Raw genomic sequence first — 18,950 nt, forward strand, 5'->3', positions numbered from 1 at the left:
GAAACAAGCTGGGTCAAAGTGGGCTTTAGGTAATACACCGTAATCGAATCTGCGACACCACATCAGCATGTCGATGGAAGGTCGGTGGTTGTAACGGATCCTAGTTTATGTACTGATTGAGGATACGAGAGTGATGCAGCTTAAAATTTGCTTTCACAGAGCTTCTTCTATCTTGGCTAATCGGCTTCCATCAAACAAGTTCCAAACATGCATGGGATATATGATCCATTACAGAAACAAGTGTAAAAACTCACACCTTTCATCTTCCCAAGGCATGAAATCTTCAAGCATGGACCACTTTTAAGCATAAAATTGGACTGATGTACAGCTATCCTTGTGTGCGCTTAATCAACCTTTAAGCATAAGTCTGGACTTTTCCACAATGCACATAAGGGCACTCAACCACCTTTAAGCAACATACTGGATCAGTTCACAGAATCCAATGTTGCACTCAACCACCTTTAAGCAACATACTGAATCAGTTCACAGAATCCAATGTTGCACTCAATCACCTTTAAGCAATATACTGGGGAAGGTTCACAGAATCCAATGTTGCACTCAACCACCTTTAAGCAACATACTGGATCAGTTCACAGAATCCAATGTTGCACTCAACTACCTTTAAGCAACATACTGGGCCAGTTCACAGAATCAAACGTTGCACTCAACCACCTTTAAGCAACATATTCGGCCAGGTGACAGAATCCAAAGTTGCACTCAACCACCTTTAAGCAAAATATTGGACCAGCACACAGAATCAAAAGTTGTACTTAACTACCTTTAAGCAAAATATTGGACCAGCACACAGAATCAAAAGTTGTACTTAACTACCTTTTAGCAAAATATTGGACCAGCACACAGAATCAAAAGTTGTACTTAACTACCTTTAAGCAAAATATTGGACCAGCACACAGAATCAAAAGTTGTACTTAACTACCTTTTAGCAAAATATTGGACCAGCACACAGAATATAAAATTGCACTCAAACACCTTTGAGCAAATTACTGGACCTGAGCACACGGAATCCACAGCTGCACTTAACCATCTTTAAACAAAATATTGGATACAGTTCTAACTAGACACAATGTCTTTAAAGGTAACTTGAGGTTCCACAGGAAAAGTCTTTTTACAATACTTGGGATCTCTAGCTCTTCTGGTATGAACTGTATTACCTTTAATTAATGTCCTAGGAATTTATTATAATTATTTAGCTTTTATCTGTAACCATGTATGTATTACAGCTGGTTTCTTCTTAGGGACTAAATTAAGGACTAAACCATGTAAAGTTTATTACACGGTTTCAAATGTGTTTAATTAGATCCAGCATTTAAGAAATGCTTGGCTTCAGCTCTGCCAGTATGGAAGAGACCAACATCTGCTGAAGCTGCGGCATTTATCAGAGGAATTATGGTATGTTCTCTCCAAGCTGTTGCACAAATCAGTGATATGAACGTTCAGACACTGAAAACACATCAATTGTTAAGCCCTGACATATACAGCAGTAACTCTTGGTGTACTTGACACAGGAGATAAAGATCGCTAATGGTGGCATATGGTATTGATAGTAAACACTGAACACAGAGCCACACAGGACATGTTTCCAATAATTAGGTGATGGCTGCTGTGTACTGTACATGAATGGATGATCAATGTATCAAGATTAAAACAACCAGTACATAAGAAGTGTGTTTTGATCCTGCCTGAACAAGAACTGATTACTTGCTATGTAACAGTGCACTCAGAATAGCACTCCTTCAAGCTGTGAAGCAGGGTGGGGGGGGGCACAGCCCAGTGGTTAAAGTGTTTGCCTGTCACACCATAGGCCTGGGTTCAAGTCCGCAGATGGGTACAATATGTGCAGCCCATTTCTGGTGTTTCCAACTGTGATATTGCTGGAACATTGCTGAAAGCAGAGTAAAACCATACTCACTCACTCACGTATTCCAGTTATATGACAGACACAATTATGCGATTAATCTACTCAAGCGTAGATAATCCAGTGCTTGACTCAATGAGCATCCATCCATTCAGATGGGAAGCTATGACATTCACATAGATAATATCTAATTTCCTAACCATTCCTTTCAGTCCAGCTCAGTGTTCACGGTAGGTTTTGTAAGAGTGCGTACAGAAATGAAATTATAAATATGTAGTCCAAATCGTTTGCACATGAAATGTTCATTATAATCCAGAATCATTTCAAAATTTCTTTTTTTTTATATGTTGCTGTTTTAATGTATTTTTTCATATTTAAGCACACAAGAATCTATGCATCCGAAACATGCATGCAAAAGAATGTCTGCATGTTTTTATTATGTTTTTGCATGAAAAAACACAGGTTTCTGCATTACCATGATCACTGCAGCTGCCTCTTAACATCAAGCACAGGTTCAGCTAGAGATGTATCTTGTATAGTTTTTGCACTTGTGAGATTGGGTGAGAAGAACATAAAATATACACAGAACAAAAAAATACAGAATAGAAGAAACTATATAAATCTAATGTGGCTCTACCCATTTTTTAAAGTTTGCATGATTACCCTATGAGGAGAATCACAAAGTGTTTAAGCTAAACCTATGTCTTCTTTTCATGCTGAACATGTGATGGGTGTCGGCTTGGCATCTGTGGAAAGCCCAAAGGGTAGACTATAGCTTAGGAGATGAAAATGAGACCAATGAGATGGAAGCTTCAGAACCTGTGCAAATCTAGGCTTCTTTAACACTGCAGAAAGAGCAGGGCAAAAAGGAAAAGCCTGAGTGAGACAGACTACCTGGATGAAGTCCTATTCCTTATGAACATGGTGATGAAGCTGATACCTAAGCATCATAGCAATAAGTGAGTGAGTGAGTTTAATTTTACACCACACTCAGCAATATTCCAGCTATATGGCGGCAGTCGGTTAATAATTGAGTCTGGACCAGAACTAATGACATGTGTCAACCAAGTCAGCGAGCCTGACCAGCCAATCCCATAGGTCGCCTCTTATAACAAGGATAGTCACCTTTTATGGGTTGCTGAAGGCCTATTCTACCCCAGGACCTTCATGGGTGCATCATAGCAATGGTGAATCTGGGATGTGATTCCACAATCACTACTTTGTGGCTGAACTAAAATACACAAATACACTGGCAAACAAGGATAAGTTGAGCACTGACCTGACCATTGATCCATATTTGCATGTACGAGTGCTGCCCACTGGCCCTTGCCGTTTTGAGTGAAGGGGACCCTACGTGTCCATGTTCAAGAGTGTATTTCTCACTTGCTACATTCACCACATGAGAGTCTTGTGAGCAAGGTATGTGCAGCTATATGCGGAATAAATTTTATAAATTTTATTGCTGGAATATTGCTAAAAGCCACATAAAATCATACTCACGCACTCAAAGAAGATCCCTCTTTAGAAACATAAACAACTAAAATTACAGGAAAGGCAATCAAGGTAACGTAACAGTCCAGCCTCCCAGTCCACTTGGTTATGTGTACAACACATCTTAAACATACAATCCCCAATGGCGCCAGCTATTGTGAACATCATGCCACATACTCTTCAATGAAAACCCATCCAGTGTTGCATCTAAGAAGTAACATAGATTATGCAGCTCATCAACTTTTCAAATGTGGGTATCTATGGAGTTGTAAGAATCATGAAAAAAAAAAGACTAGGAGCATTTACTACCTCGCAATCTTTTAAAACTTCCATTTTCAATCGGCACATGCCAGCATTCATATCAGTATTTCTACATAGATAACCTTTTGTGAAAGAGCCAGTAATGCATCGTTTCTTAGGCTCACATATCATTGCTATTGAGAAAAAAGTCCGACTTGTTGAAACTTTCTGTAATATTTTTGACTATGCTGACACGTTCTGCTTACTGTCATTGGTCATTGAAATCTGACAGCCAATCAGAACAACTATTACTTCGACATGTTTTAAGGTTGTATTTATTTCAAGCAATGGGTTTTCTTAATTTTTTTTGTCTTTCATTTCAAATATTCGATAATAAATTTAACCATAATTTCCTGGTTATAATAATATAAAGTTTACACTTCATTTGTACAAAACTGCATACATATTAATAATTTTGCATGACTTGTGATGCATAAAAAATTAAAATACTGTTTTGTTTAACTGAAACTGAGTAAATTAAGCAATTTCGATGTCCAGATGCAACACTGACCATCTAATGCATAACTTGTCCCAACTTATTTCAACCAGCTCTCTTCTCCTGTATATCACCTATCATAATCAGGGCTGTCATATACATCTAACAAACAACATCATAAAATGTTTGCCCAAAATCAAAGAATTTCTTTATAGCCCCTTGATCAAGATCACAATCCTGCTCCACATCAGCTTGAATCTAAACCCCATCAAATCATAGGTCAGCAGAACATCTTGACAGCATGGAGAGCATAGTTCCCATACAGCTTTGATTTAGTTTTTATATTAAACATGCAAAAAGTATAAGAGGGCATGAAAGCCTCTGTGCCACAGGCGCTGCTGAAATAAAGTAGTAAAGAACATGTCCATATCAATTAGAAGACTGCAGAATTAAGTATCTTTAAGTATCTTTAACTCTGAAACAAAGGAAAGATTAAAGCCGACTCAGGAAATACTTAAGTCAGATGTCTCTCTTTGTCAGTTTCAAATCAAGGTCCAGTGATTCAAAGACAAAACTGCTTATGAAATCATCTTCAAAAGACTTTAATCTTTGAAATGAAAAGAGGAATTCTCTGGCATAACTGGTTTTGGAAAATTAATGGGTAGTTCTAGGTTACTCAAAACAGCAGGTGTCCAATTCTGTCAATGTATGATTGATTACATTTGAAGCGATAACCAACTTGACTGATATCTTGGTTTCTAATCTGGATGAAATATCATCATCTGTACTACTAGCACAAAGTGTTGCCATGGTGACCTTTTGATGAGAGGTAACAAGAGAAAATGGCATGAACTGTGAGAAAAAGACCTTTGTTGATTTCAAGAAATGTCATGGGTTGTATTACACCTGAGGAAGATTCACAGATTATTAAACAATACTGCAGTTCTGATGACCATTTTCAAATAAATAGAGCCATCATTTACTGAAATATATCCTAAAGTGGTGCCAATGTCTAGTTACCAAACTGCCCTGATTGTACGTGTGGATCATCCCTGTGTAGAAAGAGACAAACTATTCATACCAAAATTAGAGTAGAAGATGAATTAGGTCTACTTTTCTGTCCATCATTCTCTTCTAAATATCAAACCTGTCTACCTTAATATTACTGCTCAAATGCACTGTTGACAACTTTGTACACCTTATGAAATGTGAACATAATCCAATGATAATAAAATTAGCAAAATTTGTAAAAGAATGTATTTTCTCTGTATGTTCTTTATATCACATTGTGTGCATTTTCATGAGAATAAACTTGTTCTGTTCATTTTTTTTCCAGCTGTATCATGGTGAAAAGAGCCAATGTTGGACAACCATATGATATTTACCCTTGAAAGATTAATCAGTTAGATGATTAAACAACTAGGAAAGAGGCAAGACAAGAGCAATGCTGCAGTTGACAAATAAGACCTGCATGTCGGGCCTTAAGGCATTCGTTCTAATACTGCTTAGAAATTGGTCTTCAGAAACCCATGCTTGTCATAAAGGTGATCTAATGGAACCGAGAGGCCAGGCTCACTGACTTGTTGACATACTGTATCCTGGTTGCACAGATTGATGCTCATGCTGTTGATCAATGGATTGTCTGGTCCAAACTCGATTATTCACAAACTGAATATTGCTGAGAAAGGTATAAGACTCGCTCATTTCAGAATGTGGGATTTCTGAAAGCAACACATTGGGGACCAGCAGCCCAGTGGACTGTCCAGTTTGTTCACGCTGGTACAAGTATCACTCATGCTTTGTTTCCGAACTAAACTAAGCATAACAATAAAAATTAGAAGCAGAGAATAATATATAAAGCCCAAAAAGAACACTAAAGTCACAAGAGCTAACAGCATGAATATTTCACACCGATGGCTGTAACAGCATCAAATTATATCAACAACAGCATCATCAGACTTATTACAAACCACATTCCTACTGCTGGAGTATCGGATTTCATAACAATATGGGCAAAGTTGCTGAAGCAACACTGATAAAAAAACCTGACATTTTCAATTCCCCTGCCATTATACTAAGTGCCAATGCAATGACAAAGTATACTGGAATTCAGAGGCATGTTTCTGATGGCACCATAACTTGGACCATCTATACAAAGTTGAGTTTTTCAAAAACCTAATGGACTGATGTCCTCATAAAAATAAGACATGATTTCAATGAGACTTAACTAGATGACAGGTGATGTCTGGGTTATGAGTTATCAGAATGTTATCAACCTGAGCAGCTGTAAAGTGCATATCATCCATACTATTACTATTTATAAGTTACATTTAGATAAAAGTCACTTTAACCTTTCAGTTAAGTGAACATGGTTACACATTTCTTTAGCTAAAGTCCGGCACTATCACCTGGGGACACCAGAAATGGGGAATGGGGAATCGGGTCTTCCACATTACAAGCAAACTCTCTAATCAATATGCTACTCCACAATCCCTTTGAGTAGAAAAAAGGAATCCCATCAATTTCATGAAATCCAAACAAACACGACAGATAAGGACAAATATCATTCATTGTCACACTGAAACAGACGACACCAGCATGTTCTACATACCATCATATCAGAGACCCATCAAACATAACTCGTCATTCATAATTGATCATACATTGGAATGCATTGTAAATGAGACCAGTGTAGAAAAATCTATAAGTATCAGTGATTTTCTACCAACAAAGGTATATTTGTTCTAGTGACAACGGTTGTATCAATTATTAAGTCTGGACTATCCTGGATTAAACCAATGATCAATATTGCCTCACTGTAATTACCTTCTGCAGTGTTGGAAGGAATTATCCTTATCCAACAAACACGCTCAAAACAATCGACAAGTCTAATGACAAATCGCACTAACTAGTTTATCCACGAAAATATTCATACAATATTAAAACCAAATTTCCGTTATCAAATTCATTTCAACAACTCATGTTTCAAGAATACACATTTCATACATATTATTAATGCATATAGCAAATGAACATACAGTTTGACTGGTCAGTATGTACTTCAAGTGGGCTTATCAAAGGTAAACCATCACAGCCAGCGGACACTTCTTGTGGGACTATATGAGGTAAAAGAGTAGCCACTCACTGTACAAAGAGTATTTCAAGTGGGCTTATACGTATAGGGTGAATCATCTCAGGTTGACAGCACAGTACGCATACATGAACATCCGTTGAAAAAGACCAGGTAGTTAATGTGGGCTTATGCTAGGTACAACATGGGAGCCTTACAGAACACCACCTTTTACCTGTGGGCTTATACACTGTAAACAGAAAGTTCACACTATCTCACTATCTCAATATGACTTCAAACTGGTGTTGGAAATCGACTATCAGTGGACTAGTTGTGAACGATTATCGAAATATATACATTTTTAATGTAATCACCAATTTTAAGGGTTTTCCCCCCAAGATATTTTTCTAATTCCTGATTTTTATAACGGATATGGTCATGCAATGAAATGAACCCATGTCAGAATACATATTTCTCAGTATATCCCATTACATTCACAATAAATGTAAAATTTATTCATACACAGGTTACAGTAATATTTACCATGGTGATGAATATAAAACTGTGAAGACAATGTGCATAGCTTTATGCTATTGAGCACATTTGTTTGAGAATATTCATTAAATATAATTTTTAGTTTACTTCTTTCAAATGTGTCATAATAAAACAACAAAATTCTGTTTAATCAAAAATGTTTTTTTGCAATCGATAATTATCTATAATAATTCTTTTGATCAATTTTCTATTATTTTCAATCATTAGAACACCACATCATCACACAACCCAATTTGTTCTGTCAAACAAAACCGTTTGCAACTGAAAGGTAACAAAATAGTTTATTGTATTGCCACCGAGTGGTGTGCTGAGTCTCCCCTAGTCTCCAGGATGGCTGATGTGAACTATGTTACTGGATCACATAAGGATGACACATGCTCTGCAGTGATCAAAAAGGCACGCTATCTATGATTCCATATCTAGCCTCCCAGGAGTCGTAGTTGAAGTCAGTCAGTATTATTGTGAGATAACATGGCCATGTCCATTGAGAAAGGAGGTGAGCATGTAGCTGTCAGGCCAACCTGAGATGCTGATGTTCATTAACATAGGGATTTTGGCTTGGGTCTTATGTCATCATGAAGTAAAGATTTTGGCCATTTTCTGTAGCTACAAATACTGTGGCATCAACCCTATTACAGAACATTCGACACCTTTTAACTAATTCCATATCCTCTGATGAGTGATACATAGCTTCAAGGTTCTGTTCAACGTGACATATTCTTCCTTGGCTCTGTTACAGGTGACACACACATTAAGCCTCTGTTACAGATGACAAACCCTTCTAGCCTCCCTTACTTGTGACACAACCCTTCTGTCCTCTGTTACTGGTGATACACCTTATACTATGATTCTAATTTCTGCTTCAGGGGACACATTTCTTCTAGTCTGTTACAGGTGAAACTCCCCTTCTAGCCTCTGTTACAGGTGATAAAAAGTTCTAGACTCTGTTACAGGTGACACACCCTTTCTACTATGATTCTAGTCTCTGTTAAAGGTTTCAAAACCTTTTAGCCTGTTACTTGTGACATGCCCCTTCTAGTCTCTGTTACAGGTGACAAACCCTTTAGCCTCTGTTACTGCTGACAAACACATCTACTTTCTGTTAAAGGTTACATATCCCTTCTTGTCTCAGTTACAGGTGACAAACCCCTTCTAGTCTCTGCTACTGGTGACAAACACCATCAATCCTCTATTACAGATGTGACACACCCCTTGTAGCCTCTGTTACAGGTGACAAACCCCATCTAGCCTCTGTTACAGGTAACCTCAGCCTCTGTTACAGGTGACAAACCCCATCTAGCCTCTGTTACAGGTAACCTCAGCCTCTGTTACAGGTGACATTCCCCATCTAGCCTCTGTTATAGGCAATACACCCTAAACCTCTCTTACAGGTAATACTCCCAGCCTTTGTATCAGGTGACAAACTTCATCTAGCTTCTACACACAGACCCAACTCAATCATGTAACATGTCATATTTGGGATTACACTTTCTCAGTAAAGTACAAATTCTAGTATTTTTGTGGTTGAGTCCCATACAAGATTCGAACCTGTAACCTCAGAGTCAGGCACATAATCACCAACACCCAAAGTCACATTTGATCTGTTTCTAAATGGACTTGTGCAATCACTGACTCAATCAGTCTCCCTGATACATCTACATCTTGTCTGCCGGAATCCAACACATACGACAACTGCTCCATTCAAAGCAGGCGATTTGTTCCATATCTCTTACTTGAATCAATCAACAGTGTTTAAAGAACACTCCAAACCCAACTGCATCCCAATTTACATCAGTAAAATAACCTCTTTCGGGATATTTCCATTGAACCTCAATTCCAGGCTTGGTCTTAAATCAGAGGCACGTTCCATTAAAATCAATAAAACGACAGTTCCACAGCTTGAAGTTGGTTATTGACAAATTCCATTCCCAGGCAAATTCAAAAGTATAAAATTCATTAATATAACCCAATACTACACACAAAAAAATAAAAACTGCCACCTACCACAATCTGGAGCAAGACCTCTTGTGATCTTAGGTTAAAGAAATCACCTCCAGTGGCCCTGTTATGTTTCCCACACAACTATCACACCAGCACCTGTCAACAGAAGAATGAATGTAAAATATTAAATTGCATACAACAAATGCTTTTAAAATATCCAGGTATAAGTTCCCATCAGACAAGGATATATACCTACACAACGCTGATGGTTATTTATAAAACAATACAGCAAAGCTGAAATGACCAACTACCCTTGAAGATTTATTGTGTAGAAATCAATAAGAAGCATATAAACATCTAGAAACTTGGCTTGGCAAAGCTGTGATTTGGTCCTGATTTGTTTTGGTACAAAGAGAGTAATTTATTATCACGAATAGGAACAGTGATCCACAAAGCAATGGAAAATGGAAAAGAATTTAAATCTATTGGTTTAAATTGTGAAATATTTGTCAGTTACAGCCATGCGAAGTGGAAATTTAGTTTTAGAAAGAACATTTCAAACAAGCCGAAAACAAAGCAATGGAAGCGTGAAATCTTAATACAAACTAAACTCATGACACAGCATTAAATCTTATACCTTTAAAACATAATCAGTCATTTCATATTGAAAAATTTTATCACATACTTTTCATAAATTATGGCTAAATTGATTCCAAATTGAAATAAACTCTCTTTAAACTGAATTAGTCAGATACAACAAAATGTCAAATGAAGTTGCAAAATATCACTCACACATTTCATATTTTGTTAATATCTTGAAACACAAACATCTGAGATAAAAAAAGTTTCAAAATCCTTGTAAATGCCACAACAGTGTGGCAGCTGAAGTCCACAGGTTGGAGAATGCCAACGTCACTCCGTGTAATGCCTCGCAAGTACAAACTGTGTCCAGTGCATACAAACAATCTATATGAGTGTTGATAATTTCTTGGTTATTAGGTGATGTCAGCCACATCCCATGGGACAACGGTCCATGTGGGTGCTGAGACTAATGCTGCTCCGATGTTGCGGACTCATGCAGCAGTACATGTGACAACCGTATCACTGTAGCATACTGTGGCTGCCTATTACTAATGATGTTTGCTTAGACTGATCTCAAGGCAAGAGGCATGACCATGTCACAATCAATTATTGCTGTAATTAGAATGATGGGAAGCCCTTGACAGTCATTACGTTTATTACGCAGGTGCAAGACCAAATGACAGACACCATTACAATAGCAAGGACCATAAAGTGATGTTTTTATTTGAATTTTTAATTAAAATTTACTATCCGGAACGTTACATCTAGTAAAATATTTATTTGTGTTTGTGCTGAGTGTTTTTTAAGCAGTTTTCCACACTATTGTAGCCAAGTCAGCGCAGGGAGTCATGAGAAGGGATGTTGCACCTGGTATTAGGTAACGTCAGTTGAACAATTCTCAGATTGGGGACATGGCATAATATTTCAGTATCATCTCAGCAATGGGCACAGGAAATTTGTGTGTGCTACACTCTTTTATAGAATCAAACATGACTTGAACTCAACATAGACCACTGGGCAAAACAAAATTTAAAAAATAGTTGTGGAAGTAATCCAAAAGCTGCCACAGAGTGGATAAAATTGGTGTCTTTATTCCTTCTTGAGTGAACCTAAATTCTTTTTCAATATGGAAATCAATTATATTTAAGATGATAAGGCCACTATTCCACCCTAAGCCAACACCCATGCATGACTAGTTGGTTGTTTAACACTGCATTCAGCAATATTCCTGCTATATGGAGGCAGTTTGTAAATAACATATTCCTGCTATATGGAGGCAGTTTTCAAATAACATATTCCTGCTATATGGAGGCAGTTTGTAAATAACAGAGTCTGGACAGTGACCAACAGTATGAGCATCGACCTACAGAATTGGGAACCGATGACATGCATCAATTAAATTAACAAGCCTGACCACATGATCCTGATATTTACCTGATTAACAAAGCATGGTTTGCTGAAGACCAAATCTGGCCCAGATCTTCACACTGGAGTCTCACACATGAAACCAGGTGGTATTGGTGTGGCAGCACACACTGACGGAACTAACAGATCCTCATTCTTCAATGTTTTGTGTCCCTCATTCCTTATTAAGAACTTTTGATTCATTTGAGACTTAGGCAGGCCCTCCAAAGAAAACTTTCCCATTGTGCAGAAAAGCCCACATTCATAATGAAAATAGCAACATAAACATAATACCTCACTACTGAAACAGTAAAAAGGGCAACTTTAAATCATTAACACTGGTGTAAAAAAATAAAAAGCCTGCAACTTCGATTTTTCACATGTGCACATGGAAGATGAAGTTTCAACAACATGCTGCCATTTAACACAAGTCACATTCCCTTTTAAAGTATTTCTGTTGTGTTACTTGGTGTTTATCATCATCATGCTTGTGTGCACACTTGTTTAGCTTACTTTCCATTCGTATGAAATGATTGACAGAAATTATTTTGATATATTCAATACATTTTCTATGCGAAGCCTGTGCACGACTGCTCAGAAATCAGACATAAGCGAGGATCGTAATGCTCATGCACAGCAAGAGTCAAAGTTCACTGATGTAACAATGTTGCAGTTTCACAGTCTTTCATTGACGTTTTTACTGTTTCAGTGGCAAGGTAATATGTTTATGTTGCTATTTCCACCATTAATGTAGGCTGTTCTGTGGGTTTCTTCACAGTGGGAAAGATTTCTTTGGTAGACCTGTTAGGGACACATACATGCTTACATAAATATCTGTCCTCATAAACTGTATCAAAATTGAACTGTAATAGCAATTCACTCCTACGTCAAAGAGGCATTACTGCAAAGTATTTATAAAATCTGATCCTTCACTGTCTTATGGTTTAATGAAAGAAGCATTCAGTCACCATCACAATTACACCTGAAGCAGAATGGCCATATTAACGATTTTTCCACTTTTGGGTAGAATATGGGCAATCTGGAATCCATGTAAATGTCTGCTAATTAGTGGGCAAAGAAGCAGATCACGAATCAGTAGTAACATACTGACAAAGGAGCCATGATGGCGTTGACTGGTCACAGCTGGACATTAACCAGTACCTTTTCACAGACACGGAAAGTCATCGTTAACTAATGAGCTCAATTAGTTCATCAGTTCAATAACGGATATTTACATGATCCAAACAAATTGACCATGAGGACTTTTTTAAGCTATATTTATTAAATGTTTTGAGATGCAGTCAGCAATTCTCCATCACGGCCTTCTGTAAATAACTGAGTTCATGTCCAGAAAACAAGCGTTTTATAGTATCAGTAACATGGCATGTTCTAAGCACCTGCTCTTAAGATATTTTACTCTTGTCATTATTTTCATTATTTAAAGCCAGTGAAAAATAGGCTTAATGTAAGTCAACTGAAGTATGTAAACCTGCTCAATAAACAGAAAACATCTAAGGTGGCACACTTAACTCACATACTTAAGGTCACACATGAACATGTTCAACTGTACCTTGTGGCACACATTAAAAGAACATACTTCTACCTATGCTTAGTCTCTGAATACATATAATTTTAATAGTAGCAAACTAACATATTTCAATTGAAAAGGCGCCCCAGGGAGACCAGAGATTCAGAGCCTGAGGAAATCTAGACTTGCTCAATTTAAGGCTCCATCACAGCAGACATGGGACAGGGCATGGAAGTTGGGAAAATCATGTGGTTCAGGGACTGTGAGACTGACTACTGCATCATATACCTTTGTCAAGAGTACCTTTGACTGTGTGTTATCACTGGTATCTGCGAGGTGAGAGACGTGTCAGGGCAGATACGCAAATAGACTACATGTGTCCCCGCTATCACAGCCAGCTGCGGCAAACATCGTAAATATTTCATAAATCATTCCTCATTCCAAAGTAATCAAGTTAATCATGTACAAGTGCACTTGATATCCCAGCTAATGAGGAATACAGCTGATTATCTTTGTTTAAACAGTGATAAAAGTTTACGGTTTTATGAGAAGAAATACATGTCAGCTAATAAAGTACAAGGGACAAAATGTCTGGTACTTGGTTCCTGGAATGCTTCACTAAGGCTTAATAAGGAGTGGAGTGGAGCAGAGTGGTGTTGAGTGGAGGGGAATGGTGTGGTGTGGAGTGGAGTGGTGCAGGGTGGGTGGAGTGAGTGTGTGAGTGCACGTATGCGGGTGTGCATGTGTGTCGCCTGCAGGCGTGATTGAGTGAGCAATGCATTCAGGAATTCTGTCTGGTCCAGATTAAAATATTTACAGTGTCATTGGTGGAATCTTGCTAAGTGGTAAGAAAGAAAGAAACTAAAATGTCAGATAAAGCATCGACACATTAACATTACCTCCTCTCTTTACCAATACTATTTCTTTACCGAGAAACTTTCAAAACCTGATGGGTTTAATTGCTACATCTATTTCATCTCGAACACCTCATCAAAAAAAAAAAGGACCACAGTGAAAGGAAGTCTTATGTTTATCGGAGCAAACTAGCTGGGTGAAGAAGACTGTGACAAGACAATAGGTCACCTTTACACATCTAATCATCAAAAACCATTTACGATTCATTTGTTGAAGACATAACTGCTTATTAAATCTATAATGTTATTACACACTCACCGGAACTATTTGCACTCTGTCACATGACCAAAGCAACATGATCAAATCAAAATGTCGGCTGTCAATCACAACTCGTCTTGGTTGCATGTAACAGATTTTACAAAAAAAAATGTAACATGTTGGCTGCAGTCATTTTGTCTTTTTTCGTATCACCTTGTTTAGTTTTTAAAAATCAAAATAAGTAGACTGATGTTGACGATAATAAATAAAATGCTTTTATACACGTAACCCTAGTAATGCACATGTTTTGTATATACCAAACCATTCACTCGTTTCATTAATATGAAATTTCACAGGTCGTGTTTAGCCCTGTCAATGTACTAGATGGCAGCGCTGCATACTGATAACAAGCAATGGTACACTTTGTAGCATGGGGAATGACATATATTGTAGCATACTGAACAGCAAATAAAACACTACTCTTGCGTTTTGTCAAGTATGAGGCTTCACTTCTTCAAAACTTGCTTTTCTTCTGCTGTTCAGTAAATGTAGCATATGGTACAGCACTTGGGTTGTATTCAGATCAAGCCTCAAGGATAAACTGGTTTTGTCTTTTGTTTGTTTTGAATTGTGACATCAGTTGGAAGTTAGCCATATTTTCCTGTGCAGTTTTACACTTCAGCACTACACACTGATGTGTTATGACATGATAAAACATGGCCCCATGATGGAGGTAGAATCTGAGAACAATGGTCTACAAGCATGAAAAAGACTTTGTGAGGAAAATGTTGGCATCTCTGCGATGCCATGTTGGTAACATTGACAAACTTTGGACAAGCAATTTGTTTGCTATTCAGCATTTTTGTCTACACCATTTACAGGAACTGATGATTTTACCTGAGCAGTGGCAATCATATTTTGTGAGCCAACAAACAAAACTGCTTGTGAAATCTATTCCTGAGAAAAGCTTTGTAGACAAAATGAATCTGCTGATTACGACAGAGAAGAAAATGCTAAAGACTATACTAGGAATTTACCTAGCTCTGGTAAGTACCCAACAGTATCTAATTAATGAAGAATTCATTACCTCTATAAGGCAATCAGCTATAATACAGCTATTCTCAGTTATTATTTGTTAATATACACTTTAACATATGCTATAAAAGTGAATATCTGAATATCAATGATGACACATCACAGGCCAGACAGGAAGCTTGCTACTTGGAATCAAATTTTGCCATAAAAATGGATTTCATTTCATAATTTCAATTTCATTTTATAAATGCTATAATTTCATGGTTATGAAATTGAGTAAAAAATGCTTTAATTGAAAAAGGTTATAAGTTTGACATGTTAAAGCATATCAACACAGTCTAAGAGAATGTATTCCATTGTCAACTCCTTTTGACTTGGATTGTTAAGTGTAGATCTTCCCCTTAGAAAGAAAGCATGGGTAAAGTGGTAATGGACGACTCGGCCGCAACATTAAACGACTTTATCTCAGGCAACACTGTCATCGGTGTAATTCATCATCGGCAGAATCTCACACAGCTTGTTTGTTCCTTGTTTCTCCAAATTTCATTGCAATAATGATCAATATATTGTTTCCTAGCACGATTAAAATTAGTTTGATGAACAATATCATAATAAATAAACAATATGAAATAGTTCTGCAGCTATACTAACAACTTGTAAAATGATACATACCTGTAATAGACAGTTTTACCCTTAAATTGCAAAACACTTCAAACGTGTTTCAAGATATAAATGACTTATTTATCCACTGATCAGGGAAATCGGATTGGGTGTTTCAGATTGGTGTCAAGTCCTATTGCTCAACTGGTTGATCACCAGCAATACCACTTTTGTAAAAAGAATAACTGAATCTGAATCCAATCAATCCCTGCACAACAGTGACGGACTGAACACTGTTTCCACAGCACGCATACGCCTTTCAACCTCAAACTGTCGTCTCCTATCTGCAGACACTTACTTTGGACAATCTACTTTGTAAGATAATTGTAGCTAATCAATCATTTCATTATCAGTTAATAATTCATCACTGTTCTTTGCCACTCAACTGATTATTCATTTCTAGCTGTGCTGTCACATGTTACTTCAAACACAATACATTCACCTCATTAGACCTCGACTTAAAACTCAAAATAAAATTGAATAATTACACTGACACAAGCAGTTGAACCAACTCTGTCTCAATTCAAGTCAAGATTGAAGGCATACCTGTTCCTAAAGTGTTATGACTGATGATTGTGCTATTTTCATGTGTAATATGAGCATACCATTGGGGCAGAGTTAAGTGCCTCATCAATGACTTATTTTGTATCATTACGACACCATCATCTGTATCAGCTGAGATTAACCATTGTTATTAACACTGCAATGTTTCAGCAGCATGGCGACAGCACAAACATCAACATAAACACACAACATAGTTGCCTGTAACGTTATATCAAGGTATATACTGTCATTTTCACCGTTTTCAGCTACTACCAACTGTATCTGTAATAAAATTATCATTGGTGTCCAGTTATGAAGCAGTGAGTTACCCTGAGTCCTATATACGAGGGTTCATGGGACTTATACTCTTAAATTTCATGTGTCTTGAACAAGAAAATGGAAGTCCAAGACGCTTAAATATTCTTATAAGTGTCATGTTGTAATATTGTTGTCATTCATTTATTCTTACAGTATTGCTTATTATGATCACATAGTCACCTTGTTATGACACCATAACCCACCTTGTAGCAGACTTCAGTGATACTGGAGCAAACTTTTACAAAAGTATTTTCACTTTTCTTGCATCCCTGTGGACGCACTAGTAAATTTTGTTGCATGCATTGTCAATTTATATGTGTAAAGGATCCTGGAATTTGCATGCCGTAAATCCCTGATGAAGTTATGCATGGCTGAGGCCACATATCATCGCTTTATCTTCATCAGCTGCAAGTATATTAGCATATATGATAGTGAGTGAGTGAGTGAGTGAGTGAGTGAGTGAGTGAGTGAGTGAGTGAGCGAGCGAGTTAGTTTAGTTTCACGCCGCACTCAGCAATATTCCAGCTATATGGCAGCGGCCTGTAAATAGTCAAGGCTGGACCAAACAACCCAAACTGTGCAATTGGGAATCGATGACGTGTCAACCAAGTCAGCAAGCCTGACCAGCCGATCCCGTTAGTCATGTTAGTCTTACGACAAGCACAGTTGTCTGTTATGGCAAGCATGGGTTGTTGAAGGCCTATTCTACCCTGGGACCTTCACAGGTCTGATAACAAAGTAACTATCCCAAGTTCTATAGTTGTTCTTGTACCATATACTAATCACATTGATATTTTCACTGCAAATGTTCATACAATATTACACAGTAAAGGGACTGAATGCATTTATTTGTTTCTTAATATCAAAGGAATATTGAAAATTGATTAAAATTCTCAAAGAATATTTACAATCAGTGGAAAGGGATAAAAGAAACAAATGACTGTAACTCAGTTCACAGTCTCATTAACCTTTCTGAATCTCTTCAGTAATAAGCAGCATCTTCATGTTTTCAAAGGCAACCACAAGATGAAATGAGTAATCAGTTCAACAATGTTGACTTGTTCACTATTTGCACCACTTCATATCTACAATCAGGAAATGCTTTCAAATGTTTAAACTGAGTGAATGTTCAAACTGCTTTATGAGAAGCAGTCACAATATACATACAATCACAGAATGCTTTCAGAAGTTCACTGTCCTTATGTTGAAACTTACCTGCCCTGAAGCACCAGGTAAACACGGCAGCTTTTATCTTCGATTGGAGCCACTGTGGTCAGACATAGCTCTTAACACTGCCAAACCACACATGGCAATCAAACCATATTTCCCACAATACACTGCATCAATCACCAGATCAAACACAACTATCGTGGCATTACCACGTCCAAAATGTCAAGGGTGTCCAACACACGCCAAAATTCCCACTTTTTGCCAAAGCCCCTACAACAAATACTGCAATCGTACATTAACGCTTGGCAAATTTCACGATTTGGGGTATGTTGTCAACATTGCTTGGTAGGTCAAGTTTACCTAGGTGCAAAAAGGTGAAAGGTCAGCTAAGAGCAATTACCCAGGCTCGTTGGGGAATGTAGCAAACCATTGACAGGTCTCAGAAGATAACTGAGCATCAAGTCAAGAGGCCATGAACATGTGGTTGTTGTTAGTAACTACACTAAGGATTGACACTGGTTGTAATGATGGATTGTACCCAAAATGTTTTCAAATCGCTAATTCATAAAGAGAATGTGTCCATGTTCATATTGACTAACTGTACAGAAATCTAGCCACATTCAGTTAGAATAAGTGTCGATGTTTATACTGACGGACTGCACAGATATGTGTTGGTTTTTACATCAATGAACTGTACAGACAAGTGTCCGTCCTCATATTGATGGACTGTATAGATATGTGTTGGGGTTTATTTTGATAGGACTGCACAGATACGTGTTTTGTTTATATCAATGGACTGTCCTTCTTCTCCAAAGTCAGCAATATTCCATGAATATAACCTGGGCAAACCAGTAGGTAATATTATGACAACACTCCTTACTGTCAGATATCTATAATAATCAACCAAATCTCAAAGTCTGATGATAAA

At 37.5% G+C, this 18,950-nt stretch overlaps 1 protein-coding gene across 10 annotated transcripts in view; it reads right to left on the reverse strand.

The window, feature by feature from the left end:
* LOC137256532 (zinc finger CCCH domain-containing protein 10-like) overlaps nucleotides 1-18,950 on the reverse strand; it is a 239,880-nt gene that overhangs the window by 20,994 nt on the left and 199,936 nt on the right. For 9 of the 10 annotated variants that reach the window (XM_067794380.1, XM_067794383.1, XM_067794385.1 and 6 more), the window contains one exon: nucleotides 9,733-9,825. The gene's annotated coding sequence lies outside the window, so the exon portion shown is untranslated. Of the gene's footprint in view, nucleotides 1-9,732; nucleotides 9,826-10,461; nucleotides 10,791-18,950 lie in introns of those variants that run through there. The other variant, XM_067794388.1, reaches the window with a different exon arrangement.

This window comes from Haliotis asinina, chromosome 11 (assembly GCF_037392515.1).
Source record: "Haliotis asinina isolate JCU_RB_2024 chromosome 11, JCU_Hal_asi_v2, whole genome shotgun sequence".
NCBI classification, from domain to species: Eukaryota; Metazoa; Mollusca; class Gastropoda; order Lepetellida; family Haliotidae; genus Haliotis; species Haliotis asinina.